This window comes from Podarcis muralis, chromosome 3, assembly GCF_964188315.1.
Source record: "Podarcis muralis chromosome 3, rPodMur119.hap1.1, whole genome shotgun sequence".
NCBI lineage: Eukaryota > Metazoa > Chordata > Lepidosauria > Squamata > Lacertidae > Podarcis > Podarcis muralis.
In genome coordinates this window covers 28,105,780-28,132,911 of record NC_135657.1, presented here as the reverse complement: position 1 = coordinate 28,132,911, position 27,132 = coordinate 28,105,780, and the positions used below count along the sequence as shown (strand labels likewise).

General features: G+C 38.6%; 1 protein-coding gene across 13 annotated transcripts in view; it reads left to right on the top strand.

Moving 5' to 3' along the window:
- Positions 1-27,132, top strand: part of ESRRG (estrogen related receptor gamma) — a 466,084-nt gene that overhangs the window by 102,169 nt on the left and 336,783 nt on the right. For 9 of the 13 annotated variants that reach the window (XM_028724637.2, XM_028724629.2, XM_077925596.1 and 6 more), the window contains one exon: positions 6,176-6,284. The exons of the other annotated variants lie outside the window; for them this stretch is intronic. The gene's annotated coding sequence lies outside the window, so the exon portion shown is untranslated. The remainder of the gene's footprint in view (positions 1-6,175; positions 6,285-27,132) is intronic. 13 annotated transcript variants of the gene reach the window in all.

Below are 27,132 nucleotides of genomic sequence, written 5' to 3'. Positions count from 1 at the left end.
GGGATATTCTACTTTAAGTAATAATAATAATAATAATAATAATAATAATAATAATAATAATAATAATTTAAGTAGCTTGGGGGCGGGGGAGAACCCTAGTTCAAAACACTGGCTGCTTAAGGGTGGAGAACTAAATCTCTCTGCAATTTTATTTCCACCACAAATGCACAGGCATCATAGTAGTTAAATCAGTGATAGAAGTATGTCTTGCAATAACATTTAGTACCTTTTCAGCGATCATCTAACACCCGTGTCTTCATCACGCTTCACAGGCTACCTAACCAGAAGCAATTTTTGTTTCCAAATACAAGGTGAACTTCTAGAGGGATTTTAAAATAAAATATTGTTGTGAAAAGGAAGAGAGTACTGCATACAGGTGAAAGGTGGAGTTTTCCGGGGTGTAGAATGGAGTGTTTGTCTCTTTTCTTCACAGGAGGTAAAACATCATGGGGTATCTCACCTTTTCTATTCTCCTATTGTTTTCACATCCATCCCATTATAGGATCACGTGGATCCAGCACCTTCAATTCATTTCAGTTCTGTCACTTCTGAAGCTAGATGTGTCTCAGTACTAAGTCTGCTCTACAGTCCCTTTGGGCATTCCTTATAGTTATTCTTGCTGCCAATATTCTATTAGAAAATTCACCATGTACTCTTAAACCTACACCCCAGCTCAATTCCTGAGTTAAAGGCTAGTGGAGAATGCTTCTGTTTTTCATATTTTAACAGGGTCTCAAGAGGTGGTAGTTGTTTAAATTTGCAAACTTTAATAGGGAATTTGCATTCTGTTCTTCACACAACCTCGTCTACTACAAGTCCAATTGGATTTTGTTTTCCTTAAATTTTGTTTGTTTGTTACATTTCTATCACACTCTTTTCCAAGTATCTCATCCTGAGCTGTAAATCATTATTATTTTAATTTACAAGTAGGATCTGAGGCGAGGAGCTAAGTTACTTTCCCACAAAATGAGTCCATGTCCTAGGTGGAATTGAGCTCTGTTGAAGTCTTACATACAGCAACACTTTTATGTTTATAGCTTAGAGATGTTGAAGACAGAGCATTTTGTCCATAGAAATGCTTAGAGTTTTATTGTTACAGGAATAGCTGCGTGTGTGTGTGCGTGCATGCGTGCGCGCGCACACACACACACACACACACACACACACATTTTTTGTTTCTTCCCTCCACCAATCTGAGATCTAATTAATATAGTCTCTACTCACCACCTTTATAAAAGCAGAATGCCTAGCCTTGTAGCCATCTGCCTGGACATATAAATAGTGTTCTATTTTTGACCTGGACACCTATGCTTGAAGAACATCATGCAAGTTCAAAAGTTGATGGCCTTATACAAGCATCCCCCCACTTATGTGGGGGTTATGTTCTGGGCCCCTGCACACATAAGTGAAATCACGTAAAGTGGGGAGCAAAGTGGGGGTGCACAGGTATGATAAAACCCTGGGGAAAGTGGAAAAGAGAGAGCTCATTTCATAAATACACCCATAATGGGAAACCTTTGCTACTGGAAGCACTCAGAAAAAAACACCACACTTTTTAAAAAGATTACTCTTAACATTTATTCTCCACCTTGATAGTGTTTTAAAGAAGAAGAAAAAATCTGGTGACTGTTTTCATTAAAAGGGTTTTAAATATATACATATACCGTAATAATTTGGATGGCGGTGGGATGGCAAAATGTTTAAAGGCATGAAGACAGCCTTCAGTAAATCAAATAGCAATACTTAAGTGCATAGAGGGATATAATGGATTTATTAGCAAATCTCAAACTGGTTTGCAGAAGATGGGAGAGGGATGCCTCTTGAAGGATCTACTGGAATTTAGATTGAGCAGATTGAAAGCTGCATACCCCTCAAAACCTAACGAGGGTGGGGTTCTGCTTGTTAGCACCTTTTAGGGCACAACCTGAGCTTCTGTCATGGTGGAACCTCACACTAGTGACATTCCTCTCTACTAGCATAGACTGGCAGAGAGGTATCTATACATCATCTAACTGGCACTGGGATGGGGTTAGGATTGTGCAGCAACATGCTGTTTCAAATAAATGATTTTTACTCATGAAGAATGGCATCCTGAAACTAATACTGTACTGGAATTGCTAATAGACTTATGTGCGCATCAGTCCAAAATATAATTTTGAAATATGTTCCAGTGCTTATTACCTCTGAATGAAAACAATACATGGATTTTAAAAAAAACAGACTATACTGAAATGTGTAAGTAGATGTGTTGTGCTATGTGTTTAGCTATGCTAGAATGAACTGTTCTTTAAAACAGCATTTTTAGATACTGTTATTTCCATTTCAAAGTAAAAATATCTTATATGAAAAGGTTCAATTCCCCAGTGAGAAAAAAGGTTGTATGAGTTTCTTGACTCACCTTTTTTCATGTTTTGATCATATGTGAAGATCAGAACACTCCATCTTTTTTGTCAACATTGCTGTGGGAAAAAATGTCAGTTGAACATTTCCCTAGGGATGTAAAGGTTCTGTCCTGTTGCGTTAGGCTTTGTTTTCCTTTATCCTTTGGTTGCTCAGACAGTGTGTTGCTGAATATGCATACTAGTTTTACATAAAGTGGTAAATTTTCAGCATCCAAATAAACACAGATTTTTATTATTTCTGGCAAAAGTAAACCACATCTATCCATAAATGTACACTATTTAGACCACAGGTTTTTTATGTTATTAAAAGTTGAGGAAGAACATACAAGTTTGGATGCTAGAGCACTAGGTGTTTTTTTTTTAAAGGTTCCATCTTGGAGCATAAAAATAAATTTGACTACTCAGTCCCAAGTACATTTGTTCGGAATAAGGTCACTTCCAGATGATCTGTTCACTGAGCATTCATCATGATTTGTTTGCACAACATTTGTGGGGAGGTTAGACAGCACGAGTGGTATATTAAGCATTCATTTTGATTTGTTTGTGGGGATGTTGTGTCGAGCCGTTGTTATTTCACACTTTTCAATATTCCTCTGCCCCTTTAAAATTTGTTGAGGGGTTATTGGGTTGTTGTTTTTATTTGGATTGTGTATTTTGTGGTTTTATATTCTAATTTTATTCTGTGAACTGCTCTGAGAACTGCAGGTATAGGGCACTATATCATCATCATCATTATTAATAATTATGTAGTAGTAGTAGTAGTAGTAGTAGTAATAATAATTCCTGTCACTTTCCATTTCCCCAAAAGTCTGTTTTCAGGGGAGGGAGAGAAGGTTTGTTGTGCAAGAGCACCAGATCAGGTTTAATTACACAATCTGAATTTGCTAGTATGTGATTGAATCCTACACCAAAATAACCACAGTCTGGTAGCACCTCCTAGTAACAGCCTTATGCAACAGTCTTAGGCAGGTCTACTCAGAAGTAAGCTCCACTGAACTCTGTGGAACTTAGTTCTGAGTAAATGGGTATAGGATTTGGGCTGTAAGTGTGCTTAGGATAGCAGCCTTGCTGAGACTTTATCTGAAGAAAAAACTGTCTTGTTTTTATTTGACTAGTAATCTATAACTTTATTCTTATGTCATCTGTAGTGCCTTCCCCAAATGGTACTATAATTAGCTTTTGTGTACAGTTTAACTTAGCCATACAGTTGTCATATGATCCAAAGATTGCCTGTTGTAGTCTTAAAGTCCCCTTGATACATACCCTGTAGAGAAACAGATTTCCCAGCAGAAGTAAGGAATTCATTCACATTATTCCTTTTTCTTATTGCATGATAGTTTAGCTGCACTTTGCATACACTATATTTATTTATTAATTAATCACCTCTTCGCATCACTGTTTTGGCAAGTGTCCTGTACATTTAATCACTGTAACACTTCTGTACACATTACAACCCTTTTAGATATCTAGATTAAAAATCCTACTAGAACATTCTGAGTACTAAATCATACAGAATTACAGTATTATTAGAAGCATTAAAAGATAAGAAGCTTTATTATACATTTTGGGAGACTTAGACTGTAACACAAACAACTGTAAGGAGGAAGGAAAACTTTATGCCTAAAATATACTGGTGATCTCTTATCACAGTATTACACAATAATAATTTTGACGTTGCTTCCCTAGCAAATAATGTATCTTTTTCTTATTTTTCATGTTAATCAGTAGCCAATCTTCAAGACTTAAAATTGGGAGGTTGGGAAGGGTGTGTGTGAGCACCCAGAAAAATGCGAAGGCAAACGAATATTACCATGCCACATTGGTAATATATGAAATGGGCTTCAGTGATTTATCACCTGTTGAAGTGAGTTGATTTTATGGGCCATGAGGGGAGTAAAGGCTCTTAATGTAACATTGTTTCATCCTTGAACCTAACGTAAGTGACCATATATACAGTATTGGGGTGGTTCTCACTCGTGTTTGGTATTCATGGTTCCAAAGAATGTGAGTGATTCAATATAGTCAGTAGTAGGATGGAGACGGGAGAGGGAGACTACAGATCATGTGACAGGGACAAGAAGGACAAATACCTCACACTTCATGATTCTCCTCTGATATAGAAAAACTGTTTTATGCATTATGTAAAATGAGGTGATAGAATTTTAGACTTTACCATTTCATACTGTAGGGTGTAATGTTTTTGAAAATGGCAGTCCCATGTTGCATTTATCCCTCAAAAAAACATTCAGGTGTACTTCCCTGTGTTGTGACATCATCATGTGTCCCTGCCCCCATACCCCATCATTGGCTAGTGTGGTAATGGATAATGTGAAGTTGCATAATAGGTATGTGCCTGAATTTTACAGAGATTGGGTGGTATTAACTTGACACGAAGTTGTTGTTTTGCTTGCAGTGCTATCTTGAGTATTTTTACTTCTCTACTTTAAGAGTTACAAGTAGCTAATAAGGGTTTGATGGGGAGGAGGTGTTCTGCTTTTGTATATTCTGTTTGAAAGGTGGCAACCTAGTCACTGAATAGATTACTTTAGGCTAATAAACTATTCAGAGACAAACTATGCAGAGGTAAACTATTAGAGTTCAACAACCTTTTTTTTTATTAAGACATTCTACTCTCTAGTTGTGTAGTAAAATAAACCATCATGTTCTAGTTGTAGGCACATGGAAATCCTTTCTCCACTGGCAAATGCCTCCAATATGGCTCCTAAGAAATGGGAAATCCTTTTTAAATACATGTGAGATTTATAGCCAGTTTCTAAGGCTTTTTTCATAGTATACAGAATGCAAGAGTAAACAAAACCTGAAGTTAATTGCTTTCTTAGGAAAGAAAAGTTCAGTTTCTGAGGATTGGTTTAGAGTCTTGGTTTACCAAAGAACATGAGCCAGGAACTGGTGGTGGTTGCCATTTACAAAAAGCGACACCCTGATACAACACAGTGCTCTTCTCTATGTTGGGTCTTGCCTTTAGTATGGACAGAAAGGTGTTTGGGTAATTTCAAATTCTAGTTTGTGCATTAACCTCATACACTCCAGTCGATGTTGCTATACTGAATCAGATAACTGGTTCATCTAACTCAGCATTGCTACAATGACTAGCAGGTAGGGACTGTTTCCTGGAATTAAAGGCAAGCACATTACATGCCCACATGATTGTGTCAAAGATTTATCAATAAAGCATTCTGGATGGTTGTGGGAACAACAGAGCCCCCTTTCTGTTTTATTAATACTCTTCACTGCCTGTTTATAGCTACTTCTGTTTCTCTTATAAAAGAGTAATTTATTCCTGAAGTATCTCCAACCAATCAGGCCTTACGTAGGCAAATTGTGATTATATCACATTATCATATAGTCAATTCCTACACATTATTGTGTCACACTGCCAGATATGAATGAGGTCAGTACTGCTGCCCTCATTCTGAATGAGTGAACATGTTCATTCACCACAGATCATAAATCCACCCAAATAATCACCAAGTCAGCATATGTGTGCATGCATGTGCACAATTCATAGAGGAGAAAGGGAGGTTTTGCAAAACATGTGTCATTGTTTTGGCTCAATATGGAGGGCAGCAACATTTATGCTTGTTGCTCTATGTATTAACTGTGCTCTAGTGAATTATTTAACCAAATACTTTAAAATCAAAGTGCTAAAATAATCCTCAGACACTTAACACCTGATCCATTTTTTGATCTTGTTGGTAATGGATACTTCCACATTAAATCTGTATATAATTCTTAGCATTTTACTTTTTCAGAGTTGGACAGAAAATACCTCTTTAAAAACTCAAGTAGATAGCATGCAACCCTGTCCTGGTTCAAGCCTGGATAAAGAGAAGTAGTGGCTGAGTCAAGCAGTCCCTGCAGGTGAGATTTTCAGGGAGTTACAAGGGAATGCAGGAATACGGGTATATGTGTTAACACGCAGTGTAGCCTGAATAAGGCACTAATGATTATTTATACAACTAATCTTGAAGAGCTGAACAATATTGCCTTGCAAAATGAAAAGTGTCTTATATCTGTATCTGTTGTAGGTTGGCATTTGGTCTTTGAAATAAGCATGTTGTGTGGTATAATTTGTAATGTTCCTTTCCTTCACCTACTTTGGAGGATTTGAAATCTGCTTACCTTATCTAGACCATAGGAAGTCAACATAATACCCTACAGATGTTGTTGGGCAACAATTCCCTGGCAGCTTTGCCAATGGGCAGGAGAGATGGGCTGTGTAGTTCAACAGCATGCTCACTAGTACTGATCTAGAACCATTGAAGTGGATGCAGCTTGTGCCATGTAGTGTGGTTTGCCAGCTTCTTGTCAAACCTTTTTGCAGTCCCAAATCATATATTTGAGATGCTGTTTAGGCAGATTTCAAAGAAACCTAAAACGAACCTTTCAGGTGTTTTTTAACCACAACTCCCATTATCCCTGGCCATTGGCTATGCTCCTGAGGCTGATAAGAGTTCACCAAAGCATCTGGAGGGCACCAGGTTGGGGAAGAGCTGTTCTACACTGCTTGGCAATGGCTCTTCAGGGTCCCATATGTGGGAATATGTGGAGATGCAAGTTATTGAACTTAGGACCAGACAAGTAATATGTTCAAAAATGAATATGCTAGGGTAGAGTGAAAAAATGCATGTATTAGTGAAAATAACACACAAAATGGATAATATAAGGGGGAATTGCTTAGCAAAATGTTATATTAAATACACTAATGTGTATATTAGGAGATTGCAAACTAATGTGACCTGAACTTAACATTAGAAAAATGAGAAACAAAGAAACCAATATTGACAAATCTGCCTGTTCCTAGCTAGCAGCAATAGTATCCCTCATGTGAGAGCACTACTAGCTCAGAGAGTTTTATCCTTTATTTTATATATGAATTCCATGTTTTCTTTGAAGAGATCCTATACAAAAACGCTCCTGATTATAAGCATGGCTATAAGTAGCTTGGCTTCCTTGTAACCTATGAAATGCATATTTGTCACGCTTGAAACAGATGATTAAGACCTTATACTCATACAGTTTTGCAGAAATGAAAGACATATAATTATCAACAGGGGAAAAAATGAAAAGCAATCCAAAATATGAAGAGCACCCATCAGCCATTTGGCAAAAGCTCTGACTTGAGGTGGGGAGGGAAGAAGATAGAGAATAATGAATTCATCAAACTGTAAATGCACAAACCAATGGAGCGCTTAGACTTCAATTCAAGGCAAATGGAAAGAGAGCCCCCATTACTGTTGAGATATACAGACACAGCCCCACTAATCATTTGGTCATGCTTGGGAGGCAGCAAGTCATCACAGGCCATGACATGAGGAGAACAGTGCGTCAGGATTTGTTGTAAGAAAAAAAAATGTTTATTTAACATCCATATCCGAAGTCCTTGTCCCTCATCATCCTTTCTCCCTCAATACACATAACTGGAGAAAAAGTTCACAGAGCCCTGTTAAACTCTTTCAGCTAAACAAAATCTGTCAATCAAGGAATATACTAAGGTATTTGAAACCTTATACCATGTCTATCCAATATTCTAGAAGTGTTAAATTAGTCATGTGGATATTACAACATGTGAATGACTGTAGACTGCTTAGGTAATTATATGTGATCTCTGAGTAAGTGCAATACTTTTAAAAAATGCAAGTGGACCTTAAAATCTCAATGAAGCTGAAAATATAATTTTAGCCATGAACATAGTGAAAAAAATATTGTGCGGAAATGTGTGTAGCATGATCCATACTAAGTCTGTGGGCCCATTCTGCTAATCACATGTGCCAAGGTTTTCAGACATAACTATTAATTAGTTATGGTATTGTAAAGGTGAAATCCATGAGTGATCAGAAGGTGATAAGGGCTATATAACAATCAGGCTTAATGTTGAAGGGGAAAACCCATGTTGGTCTACTATCATTCTGACTTTCTTTTATGTGTAAAAGGATGCTCTGTGACATACGGTACTTGCAAGTGCAAAAGGATGCACTGTGAAATATTTGCAAGTAGATAGCTAGTTTTTAAACAAATCTAGACTAATGTATATAGTCTTCCAAAAGTACTAGACAACAAGACATATTTCAGGGATCTTTCTATAAGAACATCTTTGAGCTTGCATATACAAACTTTTTCACATTTTTCTTAGAAAAATAGATTGCCAGTGCCCTATTATAAAATGCTTTGAAATGGTTAAAATGGCTTACAGTGTGCTGTAGAGGATTGCATACAATTTTGTAAAACAATAATGAAGTTGTGGGGATATCAGATTTTCAATCCTAACTATGCTTACTGAGAAGTAAGCCTTATTGAATTCAGAGGAGCTTATTCTCATGTTTGAAAAGAAGATTCTTAAACATTAGAAAGCATTTACTATCCTTCGAAAATGATGTAGTTACAAGTTTAGTACACCTCACACTGCCTAAACAAGGAGAGTTCCTTAAGCATTCAGATTCAGTGTTACAATTTGAGGCACAATCAATTTTAAAAACAAACAAACAACAAACCACTGAAAAGCATTGTATTTGATATGATGTCATGTGACCATAAATATTCCAGGGACAAATTAAATTTAGATTACAGTTACTAAAGGTCAACTTTACAAAATGTCCACCGGAGGCAGTGAAATGAAGTAAAAAGTCTAGCAAATATGGATAATGAAAGGTCATTGTAGCCTTTCACCTGGCTTTAAACTGTAGGAAATATGGAAATCCATTGGTTTGTCCTGCTTCCTATGAAAGATTTGTCAAAATAAAGAATTCTAGCTTGCTTTGCTGTGCCATTCAATCTGCTGAAGACAGCAGAATTGGAATATCAGGAACCCTGTAGGACAATATAAAAATGAACCTAGACCAGAACAACAGCATTCCTGGAATATGAACAGTAGTTAACCTCAACAAATCTTGATCTTGAAAAATTGTTGCCCAGATCCAAAGAATTGTTATAACTACTTCCATACAGCCAAGAGAGGTTTGGATATAACGTTTGTTTGTTTGTTTGTTTGTTTGTTTGTTTGTTTGTTTTAAAAAGCAGCTTTTTAAAACACTCATCCCCAAATGTGACAAGTTTCAAGAAAGTTTTAGAAGCGTTTATTATATGGCATGTTTTTAAAAGTCCTATTAAGTTATTTTTGTAACCCTGTTCCTCAGCATTTTGTACCTCTAGAGAGCCAGTTACAGCATGGTTCTTGGTTTGCATGGCTCTTGGTGTCTTTAGTGTTCCTGCTGTGTTTATGCTGTGTGAGCTACAGCCATTCTTATGTTCTCAAGCATGCACACTTCGACATTGTGAGTAGGATGATCGAGCAGTCAGTTCATGGCAGAGCCATGGGCAGTGGCTCAAGATGAGCCAGGAGGTTAAAAGTCAAGGAACAAACTATGAATCATAGCTGAGGACAAGGGAGGAATCATTAAGCCAGAAGGCAGGGTTGAAGAGTAGACCAGAAGGCAGAAGCAAACCAAAGGACAAATCAAAGGATGTACTAACTAGAGCTTAGGATGACTTCATTGCTCAGGCAAGGTTTAACTCACACAAGGATTGTTTTATAGTCCTTCCTGTCCAGGAATAGCCAGTGATCAACTTGGTTAGGCAGATCCAGGACCTGATAGCATATAATTGCTGAGGCAGCTGATAAAACCTGCAACTCTGTGGCTTACCACATGAAGAAGCTACAAACAGATCTGAAGGCACCAGTATCAGCAGCTCCCAACAATCTGGTCCTGGTTACCCCACCCCCAAGCTCCCTCTGCCTCAGGCAATCTGTGCACATAAGCCTGAGGATGAGTGGACTGTCTCCTTGTTCTGTAGAAAGAATTAAAAGCTCCTGATTGGAACATTGTGTTTGGCTATGATAGAACAGGAAAATATAGCTGTAACTCACCCATGCAAAAGTGGTAGGGAAGTGAGGGTTCTGCGAACCCCCATGGAGACCCATTTGACCACAGACAAATGCTGGGTGCGCAGGACTGCACCCTTTGCTGCTTATTGAGTACTCACTCATTTTTCATAATCATGTTGTCCCACTGACCTGAATAAAGATGGCAATGCTTATGTTTGTCTTTTTGTCAATTGGTATACCAGAGGGTTTTATGTGAAACGTTTTGCCCTTGAGTTCATTTATTTTATACACTCCTGTTTGCAGAAAAAATAGCTTTTCTTTGTCCTTCATTTGTCCCAATCATTGTATTTTCAAAGTAAAGGATAGGAAAAGGATAGGTCATTTGAAGAAGGAATACATGATATACTAACATGGTTGCTTTTTCAAGTTTATATAACCATCTTATTTCATTTCTGAGATCCCAATTGATGTCTGTTTTTATTTAAAATGTCTGGAAGGGTAACTTCTGAATGTACCGTCCAAGATAATAGCATTAACTGGCATGGCTGCAAAATCAATAATAGAAACAAAAATATAAGTCTTCTGATTAAGAGTGACACAAAACAAATTTGTTAACTAAAACAGATGTAGTCAACAGTTTAAACATATATCATAAATGTTTAAACTCCATTTGGATTTCTTTTTTGCTTTATCATTTAATACATCATTCTCATGAAAGTTAGCTTTGCCTTGTGCAAAACAATCTCTGAAAAGAAAAGGAAAAGGAAAGGAAAAGTTGACTGTGAAGTGCTTTTCCTTCTCTTCCTAGCTAAATAAATAAAAATTAGACTTCACTGAAGGAAAGTAATTGAAAATGCTAATTCAATGCCTATAGACTAAAACTTTGAAGGACATATCTTTGTAATTTTGGCATCTTGGAAAACTAGGAGGGCAGAAATAAAAATAGATCATTGACCATGAATGCCCTTTTCCAGATGGAAAGTTTAAGTAGTTCCATATTGTATTTTTAAAATTTATAGAACGATATGGTTGTATCCTGCTCTGCTGGTGCAACAGGCTTCCATGCATGCAATGGAGCTTCCTTTTCCTCTTCAGCCCCCATACACCCACAAAATCAGATCCATATAGTTAGGGGACACTCTGGAACAGATTTTGGGGGTGCACGGGGGGGGGGGGAGGAAATGTAAGTCCTGTTGCACCACTGGAGCTACAAAGGAGAATTGCTAGTCAACGAGATGTACAATACTGCAAAGGTTAGTTGTAACTTGGGGCCAAAATAGGCATGATTTGGGAGATTTGCGTTTAGAAATGCTAACTTCTCTTCTTAAACTGAAAAACAGAGGTCATAACAACATAATAAGCGCCTGTTGGATGAGGCTAGCTGTCACTCAGATGCCTGTGGAAAACCAGCAAGTAGGATGTGAGGACTTTTCCCTCCTGTGGTTTCCAACTGGTATTCAGAAGCATTCCTTTCTCTGACCATGGAGGCAGAGCATAGCCATCCTGGCTAGAAGCATAGGATGTTAATTAGATAAATGCATGGTTGAAGAGAAATTTTTCGCCTGGTGCCTAAAGGTGCATAATGAAGACACCAGCCAGACCTCCCTGGGATGCGCATTCCACAAATTGGGAGCCACAGCAAAAAGACCTGTTTTTGTGTTGCCACCCTCCAGACCTCTTGTGGAGGAGGCGCATGAAGAAGGGCCTCAGATGATGATCACAGGGTCCAGGTACATTCTTATACAGAGAGGCAGTTCTTGAGGTATTGCGGTCCATATGAATATGGTTAGTATCATGGACTGGTTGGACATGGAGAAATGGTGGCAGGAACCAGTTTCGGAACCACCAAGGGAAACAGGTTCAGAGTCTGGGGACAACAAGGAATTAATCAGTGGGAAAGGAGGGAGATGACTGGGAAGAGAAGGTGTTGGAAGCTGAAGGCTTAGTGAGCTGGGAGAGTATGGCAGAGAGAAGTCCAGAATCAGAGGCAGAAGCCGAAGCAGGTAGGTGGGAGGGAGGAGGCTAAGAGGCAGAGATGAGTCAGGCTGGTGTAGAGTCACAGATGTCTTCCCTTCCTGCTGTGACAAGCTCCTCCTCCTCCTCCTCCTGTCTCCCAGAAGCAGAAAAGGGCTGAAATGGGTGGAGCAGTGGCAGGCAGCACACAGGCAAAGTCTGATTGCTTGGAAGGAAACCTGGAGTAGAGAGGACTTAAACAGCTGTAGGGAGACGGGGACAGTCTCAGCAACTGATTCATGGGGTAAGACCTACTGGGGATGAGCTGCTGTGCTCATTATGCCTGACATTCAGCCAAGTCTGTGAGGATTGTGTTTTTGCTAATAAAGAGTTAACTCCAACTTTGAACAGTGCTATTTACTACTGGCTCTCACTGTGGCAGTTGGCCACTGTGGGAGAAGAATGCTAAACTAGTTAAGCCTTTAGTGTGATCCAGCAGGGCTTTTCTTAACCATTGGATCAGCTCATAATTCAAGTCCCAATTGATTCAGCTCTTGGTGCTGGAACAATGCAATTATTTTCAGCACTGGGGCAGTATAACCACTGTTTGACAGTGCACAATCCTATGGAATGTGGCTATTAGCCATTCTAAATGAAGTTATAGACAGCTGGACATCCAGGAGTTTTGATATAAAACATTTATTCATTCTGGCCTCATTAGATAAACATCTGAACAGAAATGTCGACTAATTACTGCATTTTGATGGAAGACTGAAATAAAAAGGTACTAATTCAGGACTCCTTGCAATAAAGATAAGTCAGCATCTTAACCCCAAACACATTGTTCTTGCATATCTCAATCAATATGGATTCTGTCTGAAATCAATTTTCAGCTGCAAATATGATTGTTAAATAATTCACAAGTTGCAGGCCTTCAGGCAAGAAGAGGTTAGAGAAACAGCAGAAAAGTGGTGATCTCCACCTATGATGCATTTTCAATTAAAAGAGGAGGACATTTGTAAAAGATGGTTTCATAACTGAGGTGGCAATCTTTTTTATTTTTAAGAGATAAATGGCACTGTAGATTCTTTGTCTCCCGTGGTATATTTTTTAATGTTCCATGTTTTTAACCACACACACAAACCCTGTTGGATAAGTAAGAAATATATAAAGCAAAACTTAAGAGCAGTTTTGAAGTCAAGAGAGGGTAGCATCAAAAATTAAAAGCACAATCCAATTGTGAGAAAGTCCAGTTGAATTCAATATGGCTTAATCCAAAGTAAATGGGTCTAGCTAATCTTTGGTCCTTCAGATGTTGCTAGACTACAGTTCCCATCATCCCTGATTATTGGCCGTGCTGGCTGGGACTGATTAGGGTGGGGGTGCATTTCCTCAGGGACTGTATAGGGTATGTAAGCTATGCATCTTTGTAGAACTAAATCAGTCTTCCTCCAAGCTGAGACCCTACAGACATTTTGGACTAAAATTCCCATCACCCCAGCCAGCGTTCACATGATGACTGGGGCTGGTGGAAGTTGTAGTTCAAAATATCAGGAGGGCACCATGTTGGGGAAGGCAAAACTAAATGCAGAAACACATCTACTTTTAAAATGTAGTTGCAATGAGCCAAATGCTGGCCTTTGCATACTGATCTTCATTTCTGAATCTGGTACTGAACTGAATGAAGTTTCTTTGTACAAAATACAAGAAGAAATGTGCTTAGTAGGAAATGTAGTTAGAATTTATTGTACTATTAAAATCCTATTGGGTCTTTATTTATGAAATGTGTTTCCTATATTTGAGGTTTAGGGAGTCTTGATAATGAGGCTTGTAAGATTCATGTTTCCTTTTCTGCAGCTTAATTTAGGCTCTATATCAAATATGTAAACTAATATTATATCTTCCTGCAGCTTTTGTGTATAAGACATACATTTTGTCCCTATTTCTATCCACTGTTTCATTTTATAAAATCTAAGCTGGTAAATGGCATTTGATTGACAAGATCCCATATTCCTTGCTATTTCATTAAACCAAGTACATTTGACAGAAGCAGTAAATAAATCCGGAGGAATTTGTTACCACTTTTACAACAACTTTTGTTGCAAAGGCTGAAGAAATAGCATGTCTGCACAAAAGGGAGCATCCATGGATTCTCATGCAATAGATGCATGCATAGCCTTGTCCAAAAACATTCTGAAATTTCATGACAAGAACTTTGGATACACTGGATATCTGTGGAATTGCACAAATAATTACTATATTTATTGTCTAATAAAAAAATAGGCAGGACCGTGGGGGTGGGGTGGAGAATGATCTCCAGAGGAAATTCTATTCCAATTTAGTTTTTGTTTGCTTAGATTTGGCCAAATGGCTTTAGAGAGCAATTACTGATGTTTCAATGACCTCTTGGTTCAATTGAATTAGAGAACTTAATGAAGTTTCCCTCCCTCAGTATTGGTCTTTGCTGCCTTTTAAAATTGATGAAACAGAGTGTCTGGAAGATATTGCACTAATGCTGGCTGTTATTCTCATACTTGCATTTAGCTAGTATATATTTCATACAAATATGCACACTCACCAATTTCTGACTTTCTTATGAGAAGGAGCTACAGCATGGTGGGCTCATGCACTTCTCCTTCCCCTCTCTCTCCTCCATTACAACTGAGGTCATTGGAAGCTTCTGTTTCTGTTGTATATTAGCCATAGTTTAACATGTTTAACCATCCTAAACTGTGGTTAATCTTAACTGTGATTAGTGCAGGGAACTAGCCTTGCAAATAATGGTTTAAAGATGCCTTGTTTCAACTAACCATCATTAAGATTAACCACAGTTTGTTGTGTTTGGGTAACATGGTAAACAGTGGTTTATATGAAATGGAAATGAAAGTTTCTGAACTCCCCTTCACAGATACTCTGGAAGAAGAGACAATGGATAAGTACATAAGCCTAATTCATTCTCACATTGTTACATCCCAAGCAGCCCACTGTTCACATCAAAACACACTTACTCTTCTATTCCGTCTTCATTGGATATTATGGGAAAACTTGGGTTAAATTGTAGAAGGTAAATGAATGGATGGTAAATTTCATCCAAATGAAATAAATAACAATATCCTACTGTTCATCGTAGAATATAGTAATCTGGGATATATGGTGTCTGAACAATCAAGGTAATTTTTTTAACCAGTGTAGCAAGACCTATGAGTCTTCTAATTCTTTTCTCAAAGCCATATATACTAATAGACACAATAATATTGTGTGGCAATGTATTTCATAAATTCCACGTTGTGTGTTTAACAAATTGAATAAATTACCCAAAGATGTGCTGTTCCTTGTCTACCTGAAACCTACTGTTCTTTAATATTTTCCCTCAGTAGAAAATATGGTTAAGCTGAATCATCTGTCATTTCCTGGATCCTTTTTTGGGTTCTTCCTTCCAAAAGCAGTTCAGAGACAGAACAGATCTGTTAAGATGGCATCATATGATTTCAGGTGATGGACATGTGATATTCATAGCCACAGCAGTACATGCCCAACAGTCATGACTGGTCAGTTACATACTTCTAGGGATCAGTTGTGATCCATTTCATGCCTCCATAATACCAAATATTAGATGCACATAGTTGTGGATTTCCAGTCAAGTGCCACATTGGACATAATGGTAAGCCAGTCACTTCATAGTTTGTTTCCATACTTCAGGAAAGAAGAAGTGAGGAGTACTCAAACTGCATGCACTATATTCAGGTACATAGCCGAGTTGGTCTGATGCAGTCAAATATCCCTTGCTTTTTCCTGTAGGACTAATTGCAGTCGTTAACAGTCGTCAACAGGTTTACCATACTAATTGAGTCAATCACCCATCTCCTACTACCCTCCTGAGGAAAACCCCACCCTACTCTCCCACTATATATTGGGGTCTGGTGACGTCTGTTTCAGTGTGTCTGAAGAAGTGTGTATGCACACGAAAACTTATACCCAGAACAAACTTAGTTGGTCTCCAAGGTGCTACTGGACAATTTATTTATTTATTTTGCATGCACTATACACAGATCTTGCACCAGCTAATTTGCCTAAATATGGTTTATGGTCAGTGTTCCTTCCAGATGCAGCCAATGTATTCTCAAAGATTTTAATCAATAATATTCCTCATAAGAATGTGATTTCAGTGGTAAATCTTTAGAAAAGTGGGAAAACTTCAAGCATGCAAGTTTGCTATAAAAAGTCTCCCATGTGGTTTCTGGGAAGCCAATAGCAGTGTTATTATATTAATTTTATATTAGAGTGGAATTTCATTGATTTCCTCCCTCAAATTCATTACTGTGAATTTTTATTGAATGCAATTAAAAAGATAGCTATAGAATTCCTATTTTGAGCTGGAATTTGATCTACAATAATTCAGTTGTAAGGGGCTGCAGGCCAAACCTTCAATTCTCACCTTCTCAAACCAACTTGCTTCTGTTTAGTAGGACAGCAGTTAGGCACCTTCGGTATAGTATTGTTGTGCTGACATTCCAAGGTTCTTTTGAGAGGGATACTGAGAAAGAAATGAAGCCCTAGTTAGAACCAAGCAAAACAGAGAAAGGATTTCATAGTCAAAAATATCAGCGGCAGTCCTTATTCGCAAAAATGGCCACATACTAATCGGTCACAGTAACTGCAAAAATAATAATTATTTCAGCAAATAAGGTTTGCTAATGCAAGTGCTGCCAAGTCTAAGGATACATGTCATTTGGCTTGCCAAGGTGGATAATTATGGAGATTTCCATTCATTCTTATTCTGTTTAAAGCAACATGTAAGTTAGCTTTATTAGTTTTATATACATTCTGAGCACAGCTGACCCATAGTTCTTTCTACTGAGCTATGTAAACACTGAGGGCTCACAATTAAAAATACAGCACAAGCCTATCCTCAATGATAAAATAATGCAAAATAAAAATAAAGGCAAAGCATGAATTTACTTGCAGCATTATATACCTGCAAACCATATCTAGAATTTTTATATAATTAATGGGAGGGGTTGGTCCATGAAAGATCCAACAAATCTTTTGAAAGTCCCCCCCCTTTAATTGCAAGGAGGGGGATACACTGAAAATGGGGGAGTTACATAAATGAGAGCAGGTGCAGTCGTGCAGAGGTAAGTATGCAGCATATGTAAGTGCAGTTGGAAAATCATTGTCTTGCAGAGAATACTCGAAATTGGTCCCTAATGGCCTTGGGTTTTGTCATATGGTCTTGATTATCAGGCTAAAATTGCATTGCCAATGCCTTTAGTGTGAACGAGATGGATGAATAATTATTACGTGCACTGAATACCTTTCCACAAGGAGGAACCAGGACATCCCCTGGTCACCCTAGCTACCATTTCACCCTGCTGTCAGGGAAACTGTAATCGGCCTATTCATCATTTCCTTATTTCTCCTATATAATATAAAAATCTATAAATAATGTGTGCATGTGTGTCCGCATACACTTAAACATGTGCACATGTAATTGCAAAGAGAAATTGTCGGTGTTCAGTGCAACTTGTGAGGAATTGTTTTGAGAGGAAAAATAGTCTCAAAGGGGAGTTAAGGGCAGGGTACTTCATGGTGTTTTCCTCTTAACCCTACCACACATCTAAATTTAATAAGTGTACCTTCTTTAGCAGCAATTCCATGCATAACTGGACTGATTAAATCCTATTGACTTCAGTAGGATTTAAGCATACTAATTGTACAAGGACTACAGTGTTTCTGAACAAGAGCAGGACTAGAAGAATTTCTGCTATAGAAATATAAATACAGTGAAATGAGCACACATGCAAGTGTGTTGAGTGGCAGGATACCGTCCAGTTATAAATTGCTCTTATTAGTTAAAAGGGGCTTCCTGCCCCTTTTCTACTCCCTTTGCATATATTTTGCTTTCTTCATGTGAAATAATTGAAGGTTCCGGTAATGAGGGTAACAAAAAATATTGGTGAAAACATTAAGAGTAATCCTTAGTGGTATTCAAGAGTTCACCCTATCCCCCATCCTCCTCCCCTCAAAGCAAAATGTGCTTGAAGGATCAGAGATGATAAAGTTCAGAACCACTCTAAGATCTGTGACCATGACCACACTGCTCATTCATCACAGGAATATTTATTGTAAATCATGGCCTTGTGTGGCTGCTGCTTACCCTCTATGCAATCCTTTGCAATACTGGCAATTAGTTATGAGGGCCGCTAGCTCCTAAACACGGTACCTTGAACTTCAGAGCAAACACAAATAGACCACAACAAATTGTGCTTCCTGACAGGGAGTTCTGAATGCCTGATCAGAAGGATTATTTGTAGAGAGGTGCAGGCTTTTCAGAGCAAGATTTCCAGAATCTGAAGGCTTCCTGATTAATTGCTTGATGCCTTTTGCCACTAAAATCCTAATGAGATGCCTGGGAAAAAACCCTACACAGTTTTGATTAAATAATCAGCCAATCACATCAGTAATTCGGTCTGCTGATTATTTTTACCAGCTGTTGTATTCATGGCTATTCTCTCTATAAGGGGTGTGTGCGTCTGAGGAATGCACAGCATCCATTTGTATAATTCTAATGTGATAGGAAGCAGTCCTTGCTTTCTAAACTCACATTTTGTACAAAAGTGAGTGAGAGAGAGTGTGTGTTAATTACACCCATTGTAGAGAGTGTTAAATGTGACAGGAGAGGAGGATTAAAGCTATTTAGGAATCTGTGCAAAGCCCCTTTAAGTAAATGGGAGTTGGGCAAGACCACAGATACCTGGGATATTTGTTCTTTCACAGTTTCTATTAGTTTCAATGATGCTTGTGCAACAGACCTTCCTATAGTTCTGTGCCCCTAGTTTCTTAATTTCCTGTCCTAAATAACAATCACTGTGTATGTAACTGAACACAAAGATGGAGGATTAGATTGGTACATGGTGTAACTTTACTTCAGGTGTGTTTCATGAAATGCAATGCTGGAAAAAGTACTGTAGTACTATCAACTAGGTGTTCATTTGCACAAGTCCTATTAGAATTGAATGGGAGCAGTCCATATTATTGGTCTGCAGTAGGAACCCTGTGCTAGGTATAAAATCAAATCCATGTAGTCAGCATGTTATTAAATGTAGGTAGGTATTCTGTTGACATCTCAAAGCATACTCTGAAACCTGATGACCTCATGACATCAGAGCCAGCTTGCACTTTTTATTCCTAAAAGAAAAAAAAGCTTAAATTTGTTGCATCATCTGACTCCTGATTTAGATTTTCAGATAAGCAAGAGCTAAAAATGGCTCTGCCAAGTGACAGAAGTGTTATCACGAGCCATTCTGGATCAATAGGCTTAAAAAAGAGTTTCGAGTGGCAGTTCAAAAATAGAAAATTTAAATATATATGTAGCTTCATTCTGCTGTAGCCTATGCTGTATAAATGGCACTTTGGCAGCACATTTCTTAGCAGTGCAAAAGGTGATTTATTAGGCCCACTGAATTTGTGTTTATGTTCCTCATTGTAAACTGTGTTTATAGCAATATGTCTATATTAAGGTGCTAGAGCTAGAATTGCTATCTAAGCTTTAACTTTACCAATATTGCTGAAAACCCAGGTTATAGCACTATAAATAGTCACATCAGTATTGGCACTTGCAAAATCATCTATATTTCTGGAAAACTTTGTCTGTTCCTAAATAAGCATAAAGGGTACTGCTTTAGTACGTTTACCAATACCAGTAATAATTAATAATATAGTCAACACAACCTCGCCAGGGGCGGGGGTGTCTGCTCCCCCTGGTATCACGGAATAACCCCACCACTTGGCCTTCCATCATACATGTCATCTCTTTCATCTGTACCACACCGACTTGCATTTATTCGTGCAAGGTTCAATGTTCTTCCATCGAACCTGCTGAGCCACAGATTTTCCAAGGGTTTGGTGTCTCCGCTATGCGTGTGTGATGGGAAAACTGTTGAATCTCTTCCACATATAATGTTCAACTGTCCCCTACATAGCATAGCCAGGACTAAATTCCTGGGCCCTGCTTTACTGCACTTGGTTGGCAGGCCTGTTGAGTCACACGCCGCACTGCTTTTGCAGGATACAGATCCTTCTGTAACTCTGCAGGTGGTGAGATTCCTGAATGCGGTTATCTCACACACAAAAATCACCAAAAAACAACAACAACATCAAAAATTAATCGGACAGTTATGATGAGAGTGCATGTCGGATCTCGTCTTCAGTTTTCCTTTTTCTGTGAACCGTCCCTTGGAGCTCTCCGGGCCCCAAGCTGTTATTTGGCTCTGCTCAATGACCCTCCCTTGCATCGTGGTGTTCACCTTCTGTTGTCGGATATATCGGTCTTTATGCCTCTGTGCTTTTATGTTTGTACATAATTTATGGGCTAATAGCCGTAAATAAATAAATAAAATAAAATAAAATAAAAAATAATATAGTTGTGAACATCAACAATCTTTCATTCATTGCTGAATAACGCCCAGAGTATGGCTTTTCAGTTACCACACCCTAGCAGGACAGAAATTCGTTAATCAGTTTTTTTGTTGACAAAGGACATCAGCACACACAACTTGCATGCAGTGAGGGCACATTTAGCAAGCATATGACATGAACACAGTGGAGAACTACCCACTCAGACTAGTAACAGATATCCAAGGACTTGGGCAGAGGCCTTTGCAATGCCTTTTACCTGCAGTGCTTCCAATTTGGAAGCAAGGGGACTAAATTGGGGCATGTCCTTGACAAGGGAATATTATTCCCTCACCAAACTGCATGTAGAACCTACTGCAAGCCTATGTGTGTAAATGCTTGTGCTTTACAGTACTGCTCACAATGATCTCGCTGCTCTCGCTGTTCTTTATTTTTGCAAAGAGAACTGTATGAACAATCTGTATACCTAGACATTTATGCATGTTGACCTCAATTAATAGGATAGATACTGTGTGAAATAGGAAGCAGGGGATGGAGTGCATAGGCGAGAGTAGCTTTCCCATTTTCTCTCTGACTCCATATACAATCTACAGTCTAGAGTTGTATGTGAAATGGAACAAAGTCCAATAGCTATGCAACTTCATTGCATCTTCTCCCCATTGAACGTCATTGCCTCGCAATTTAATAAACTATTAATTAATCTACTCTTTTCTTCTTTGTCTAAGTGAAGCCATAAGTTCATTTCCATTGCCCTATATTCCCCCATATTTCCACTTAACTTTATCCTACTTTTAGACACGTGTAGATCCCTGCCCTCATCTTAATCCTTTTATCGTGTCTGTCATGTGCATTATAAAACCTCTAAGCAGTTGGTCAGTCCCTTCTCTGGCCAACATCTAATCAAGGGAGTCTCCTTTGCAAACTAACTCCAACCTAAGAGCAGAGATAAGGCAGAGAAACTTAAATTCAGGAGTGCCACTGTGTCACCTCACCCTCCTGTCCTTGCAACAAGGCACTCTGGGCAACGCATGTGGCCCTCACAGTGCTTTCCTGCTTTCCTCTTCCTCCCACCCTCCTCATTCGGCGGTGGTGGCACTGCCCTCCCCCTCTCTCCTTTTGACCTGCCCAGGGGCAGGGCATACGTGAGTGTCCCTTCACTGGCAACGAGAAGGAGGTGCTGCTGCCCAGTCCCAAAGGCCTGGTCCACAGGTGCTGCCTCAAGGGAGCCTGTCATGGGGGGGGGCGCTTCATTGTGCCCCCTCATAAATTTGTGCCCGGGGCCATGGCCCCCCTGTCCCCTCCCACGCTACACCACTGCCTAAATATAACAGTACTTATTTCAGTGGTGGGGAATTTGTGGTCCTCTAGATGTTGTTGGGCTATAATTCCCATCATGGTTGACCATTGACCATGGCTGAAAATGGCATATAACGTGTATATATTGGTTTTGTATATTTGTATGTGTATTGTATTGCAGAAATATTTTCATGAGGACCTTAAAAAACTCCCCAAACGTATGTGAAAATTGTTTCTACAAATTGTAGCAATTTTTTTGGGTAAAGTTTAAAACTTATTTGTACAGTATCAGTGGGAAAATTCATGAAAGGACTCAGTGATAGCTGCTATTTAGGTTGCTTAATATTAGTGGGGAAATAAGGAAGTTTTTGACTTTCAGCTTATAACTCCTTGTCAGTCAGAATGGAAGGACCGGTGGGTTGTTTTTTCCATCTTTACGCAACAGGGTTGATTACTAATGTTACTATTTCTAATCAGGTATTTTGTTTCCAAGGTATGAAATAATTTGGAACATAAAACATTTACAGTACAGATATGTTCCATCTGCGAGCAATATGGGGTCAGATAAAAAAGATATACTATTATCTATTTTGTATCTCTCATCTTCTGAGACCACCATGGCAACAATTCTCTAGACCAGATTTAAGCACATGAGTATAAAGTAAAGGTATGTTTAAAGAAAATGTCATTCAGAAAGATGCAGTTGGCCAAGGCAACCAATATGCAATCTGATCATAAGGCAGATCTGGGCAAATTTTAAATCTGCCTTTTCAATTTTGCCAAAAAGCCAGATGCTATTTCTGGAAAGGCATTTTCTAAAATTTGGCAATGATGTCCTAAGGCTACCACCTGAAAAAGGAAGAAGAAATGGTTACACATGTCTATTCCATTGTGGATATTTGCCATGGGAATAAATATATATGTACCCATCTCATATGATATGTATACCATTCCTGGAATGATTCACACAAACAAAACTAGCATGGCAACTTCAACCGAATGCAAGCAGAGAGATGTAAACACCTAGAATTGCTTACTTTTGCAACAATCGTGGTCTCCCCCCCTCGCCTCAGTTTCCTTTTAAAACTTTATTTGCTATCATGGTATAGGTAATTCTCCTTTAGTTCAAGTTCAGAAGCTTAAACATTTGTTTTGCTGGTTTGGGCACTAGACATTGCATTATAGACACTGTTAACAGTGGTTGACTGCTAAAAGTGATGTTGTGCACTGGTTTGGGCTCTGTTCATGTTGACCAGGCTAACCACTGGAATAAAAATGTTTTGTGCAGAAAACCACAGTAATTGAAATGCATTCTCTAGGATTGAAATATAGCAGCCAAGTCTGTATCCCAGTCTGCCTGTTTTTATGTGTCCCTGATTCTAGAGTCATTTTTAAAAAGTGAGTGATGCCATTTTTTTACATCTTTCATTTAATATGCTGCTTGGTAAACAGTGTTGTAGATTAGTATATTTGTAATTTAAATGAAGACAATATATCAACCAAGTTTTTTTTTTTAAAAAAGAAGTTGTTTGAAGAATGATTGATGTCACTGTTATGCCCTGTTTAAAAGAAAAAAGGGGGAAATTGGGTTTGGAAAGGATTGAGGTGGAGGGTGAAATAGAAATTATCTTTCATGGGCAGGTGTATACTGTTTTTTAAACCCCTAGCCAGACTTAGTGACTGAATCTCTGCTATCTTCAAGCACACTAATAAATTCTGCCTAATTCATTTTTTATTCTCTCTTGGGGTCTGCTTGCTGATTTGCCTCAACAAAGGAAGCATCATGTTACTTCTTTTAAATAATTGATAGCTCTGAGTCCAAGCCAGCTCGAAGGAAATTCTGAAAATAGGTACTTATTGAGTAAATACCCTGCATTTCCACCACTGCCAACTACCCTCCCCTATATTTATTCTGTTCCATGGGCTACTGTCAGTTGCAGATGATCTCATCGATGCTTTGTAGACACACAGCACTTAGCAGCTCCAATTTCATTTATGTTTTTTAATATATATTTAAAAAAGGGAAGCTGTTAATTATAATGTCTCTTGCAGCTAAGAGCTCTTAATAAATCATAATCAATACTATGTCATAGTGCCAACCAGAGATGGACATTTTGACTTCAGACATGGAGCGGGTACCCTCTCTAGAAAAGAGATGAGCCAAACGTATGCAGTCATTCTTCTTTAGGGCAAGTTTACTTACTGTGTTTTGGAAAGTTCCTTTCCACTTTAGTCTTTGGTATAGACCTGCTGCTTTTTTATTGCTTTTAAGCCCATAAGAAATATGAGACAAGTCCTGCCTCACTTATAAGGTATGTGAGAGTGAGAAGGGTTATTAGACTCCTCTAGGAGCCTAAAAATTAGGACAATCCTGCAGCTAGTTAGGTGTTTTGTGCTTACCATACTTTTGTGCTCTTATTGTTGCTGTTACATAAATCAGTGCCTAGTTGCTAGAGAACATAAAATAGATTCCTACAGTTGTGGTGTATTTTAGAGGAATCTCTGTGCTTAGAAGAATAATGACTTACTTCAGAGTAGACGTGCATAGGGTTGTGCTGCATTTGGTCTATTGATTTTCATTGGGGTGTGATATGTCGTCATACTGCTCTGAATCTAGGGAGACAAAGAGCAATGAAGCAAACATTGTAATGTAGTGATGCACACTTTTTCCAGTCCCCACTTCTACTTTTGATGGCTAGATGTTCTGACAAAGAAATGGGTAAGAGTGACAAAAAAATAGATAGCACGAGTGTTTTTATTAATTAAATTCCTTATCTGCCTTTCACCATAAGGTCCCAGGGTGTGTTACAGAAATGTTCACAAGCAAGAGAATAGAGTGGGTCCTAAAATATATATCATGTTTCAAAGTCCAGGGTAAAGAGGTACATCTTCAGTATATAACAAAAAACTGCATAGTGAAAATGCCAAATGTACTTCTGTAGGGAGGGTATTCCACAGCTTTGGGATTCCCATCCCCTGCATTTCTGAAAGGCAGTGGAACTACCAATATGCCCCCCCCCCGTCCCCCTGGTAATCTTAACACCTGAGAGGGGCTGTTTGGTGTGTGTTGGGGGGGCACTGGAATCTTTCATTGTTAAGGATGTCTGCTTTAAGGCTGCCATTATCTATGAATACTTAATGTACATAAGCTGATGAGGAGATTCTCCAAATTGCTCATACCTGAGTCAATATTTCACCTTTTTAGAACTCAAGCAAAATCTACATCCATTTAAAAAGATTTTGTATACAAATATTTGGTCATCTATGCAATTTTCTGAGGTCCCATGTGGAAAACTTTTTCATTCCTTTCTGTTCCTCTCAGGTATATGACGAAACTTCTACTCCTCAATTATTTAGAGGGTTTTCCCCCCTCCCCCTGAACATTTTCCTCTCCCTAATATACATAAAAGCAGAGTTTACTTTGATCCTGACAATTAAACATTTATTTTAAAACTGACTGGCTGCTTTCCAGCAATGCTCTTTTCTCGGCATCATGTACTAGATCTTAAAGTAGTTGGTTAAAATAGTCTCTGTGAATCAGGAAGTGGTAAGAAAGAGAGAGAGATTTTTCCCCCTTCATGGTGGCCATTTCCCCCTTTCCCTCTCCCCTCCAGTTTTGAAATTCAAATCGAATGCAATTTTCAGCTCATTTGAGCCAGAATATACTGTTGCTGAGCTTCAGTGGCTCTTAAATACAAACTCTTAGCTGAAAACAGATATCATCTGTCATTAAGGGTGTGTGAGAGTGCCCTCCCCACATATTATTCATAGGACTGAGGACTGTACTGGATACTTCAAACTATTTTGACCAGTCAGTCACAGACAAAATAATCAGGTAATCAATATTTTTTTGCAGTTTGATATCCTTTTTAAAGCATTCCTTGTAATGAATAGTAAGTGCAAACAAAATGTATTTTCCCTTATACCATGAGTATTTCTCTCATAGCCTGATTTTGGGTGGAGCTTTTCTAGGAGTCAGTTATGCCCAGCTGTGAACATTTCCAGTGCTCCCATGACCCTTGTCTCCCTGGCTGAAAAAGGTTTTGAAAGGTCGCCTTGGTACTTAAAAAAAATAAAAGTATATACCACTCTGTCATAAGACACCAGGGCACCGTACAATATTATGCATACAATAAAAGAAAATTAAAAACATTAGAAAGAGGGGGGAAACCCATCAGTAAAATAATTGCCTAATCAGAAGGTTTTAAACAGCTGCATATACCTGTTGGCATAAAAAAAGTCTTCAAGGAATGCCTAAAAGTCAAAAGTGAGGGTGCCTGCCAAATTTCTGCTAGGAGAGTGTTCCACAGCATGGGACTGGCAACAGTAAATATATGACTTCTGGTTGAAGGCATTTGAGCCTCTGTAACATGGAGGACAACTAGCAGCTCGTCTCTGCTAGTTCAGAGGTATCATAGTTCAGATGTATTGTGGACCCAAGTTGTTCAGCTGAGAAATTCTCATTTCAAGCCCTAGAGCCTAGACAATATTTAACCAAACGGACCAGTGGTCTGACTTGATATAAGGCCATTTCCTGTGTTCCAGCTTCAGGTCCCTTATGTAGGCACATGGAGCACTATAAGGGATGTGACAGTTACAATGCAGAGGCAGCTGTGGATTATTTGGCCCTCCTTTCTCACACAAGCAAATAACTAGATATTAGCATTACTGGGAGCATACACTTATGGACCTGTCAAACTAGGAAATTCCTAAAGAGGTGCCACTTCCTGCCCAACATAAAGCAAAGCATGAACCAAATACTAGGCTAAACAAGAACGTTTTCAGCTGGTGTTTAAGATTACTTCTTTTAAAGCACTTGGTTTTCCCCAAAGAATCCTAGGAAATGTTCTGCAGAGGGACACAAAGATGCAATTCCCAGCACTCTTAACCAACTTCAGTTTTCAGGCTTCTTTAGTCATGTGTTTTAAATGTTGCATTTTAAATTGTATGTTGTATTTTAAATTGTCCTGGGACCTTAGGGTGAAGGGTAGGTAATAAATCAAAGTTATTATTAATAATAATTGTGCTTTAAATGTATGATGTGGATGTTGTCAACCATGGGAGATGTCAGGAGCCAGCCTGCAATAAATCACACAGAGTGGGACGACAATGAGTGGTCAGAGGGAGAAGGCAGGTGTCAAAGCTGAAGCGGTAACAGGGCTTAGTGAACAAGGAGAGTCTGCAGCAGAGAGAAGTCCGGAAGCAGAAGCAGGAGCAGGAGAG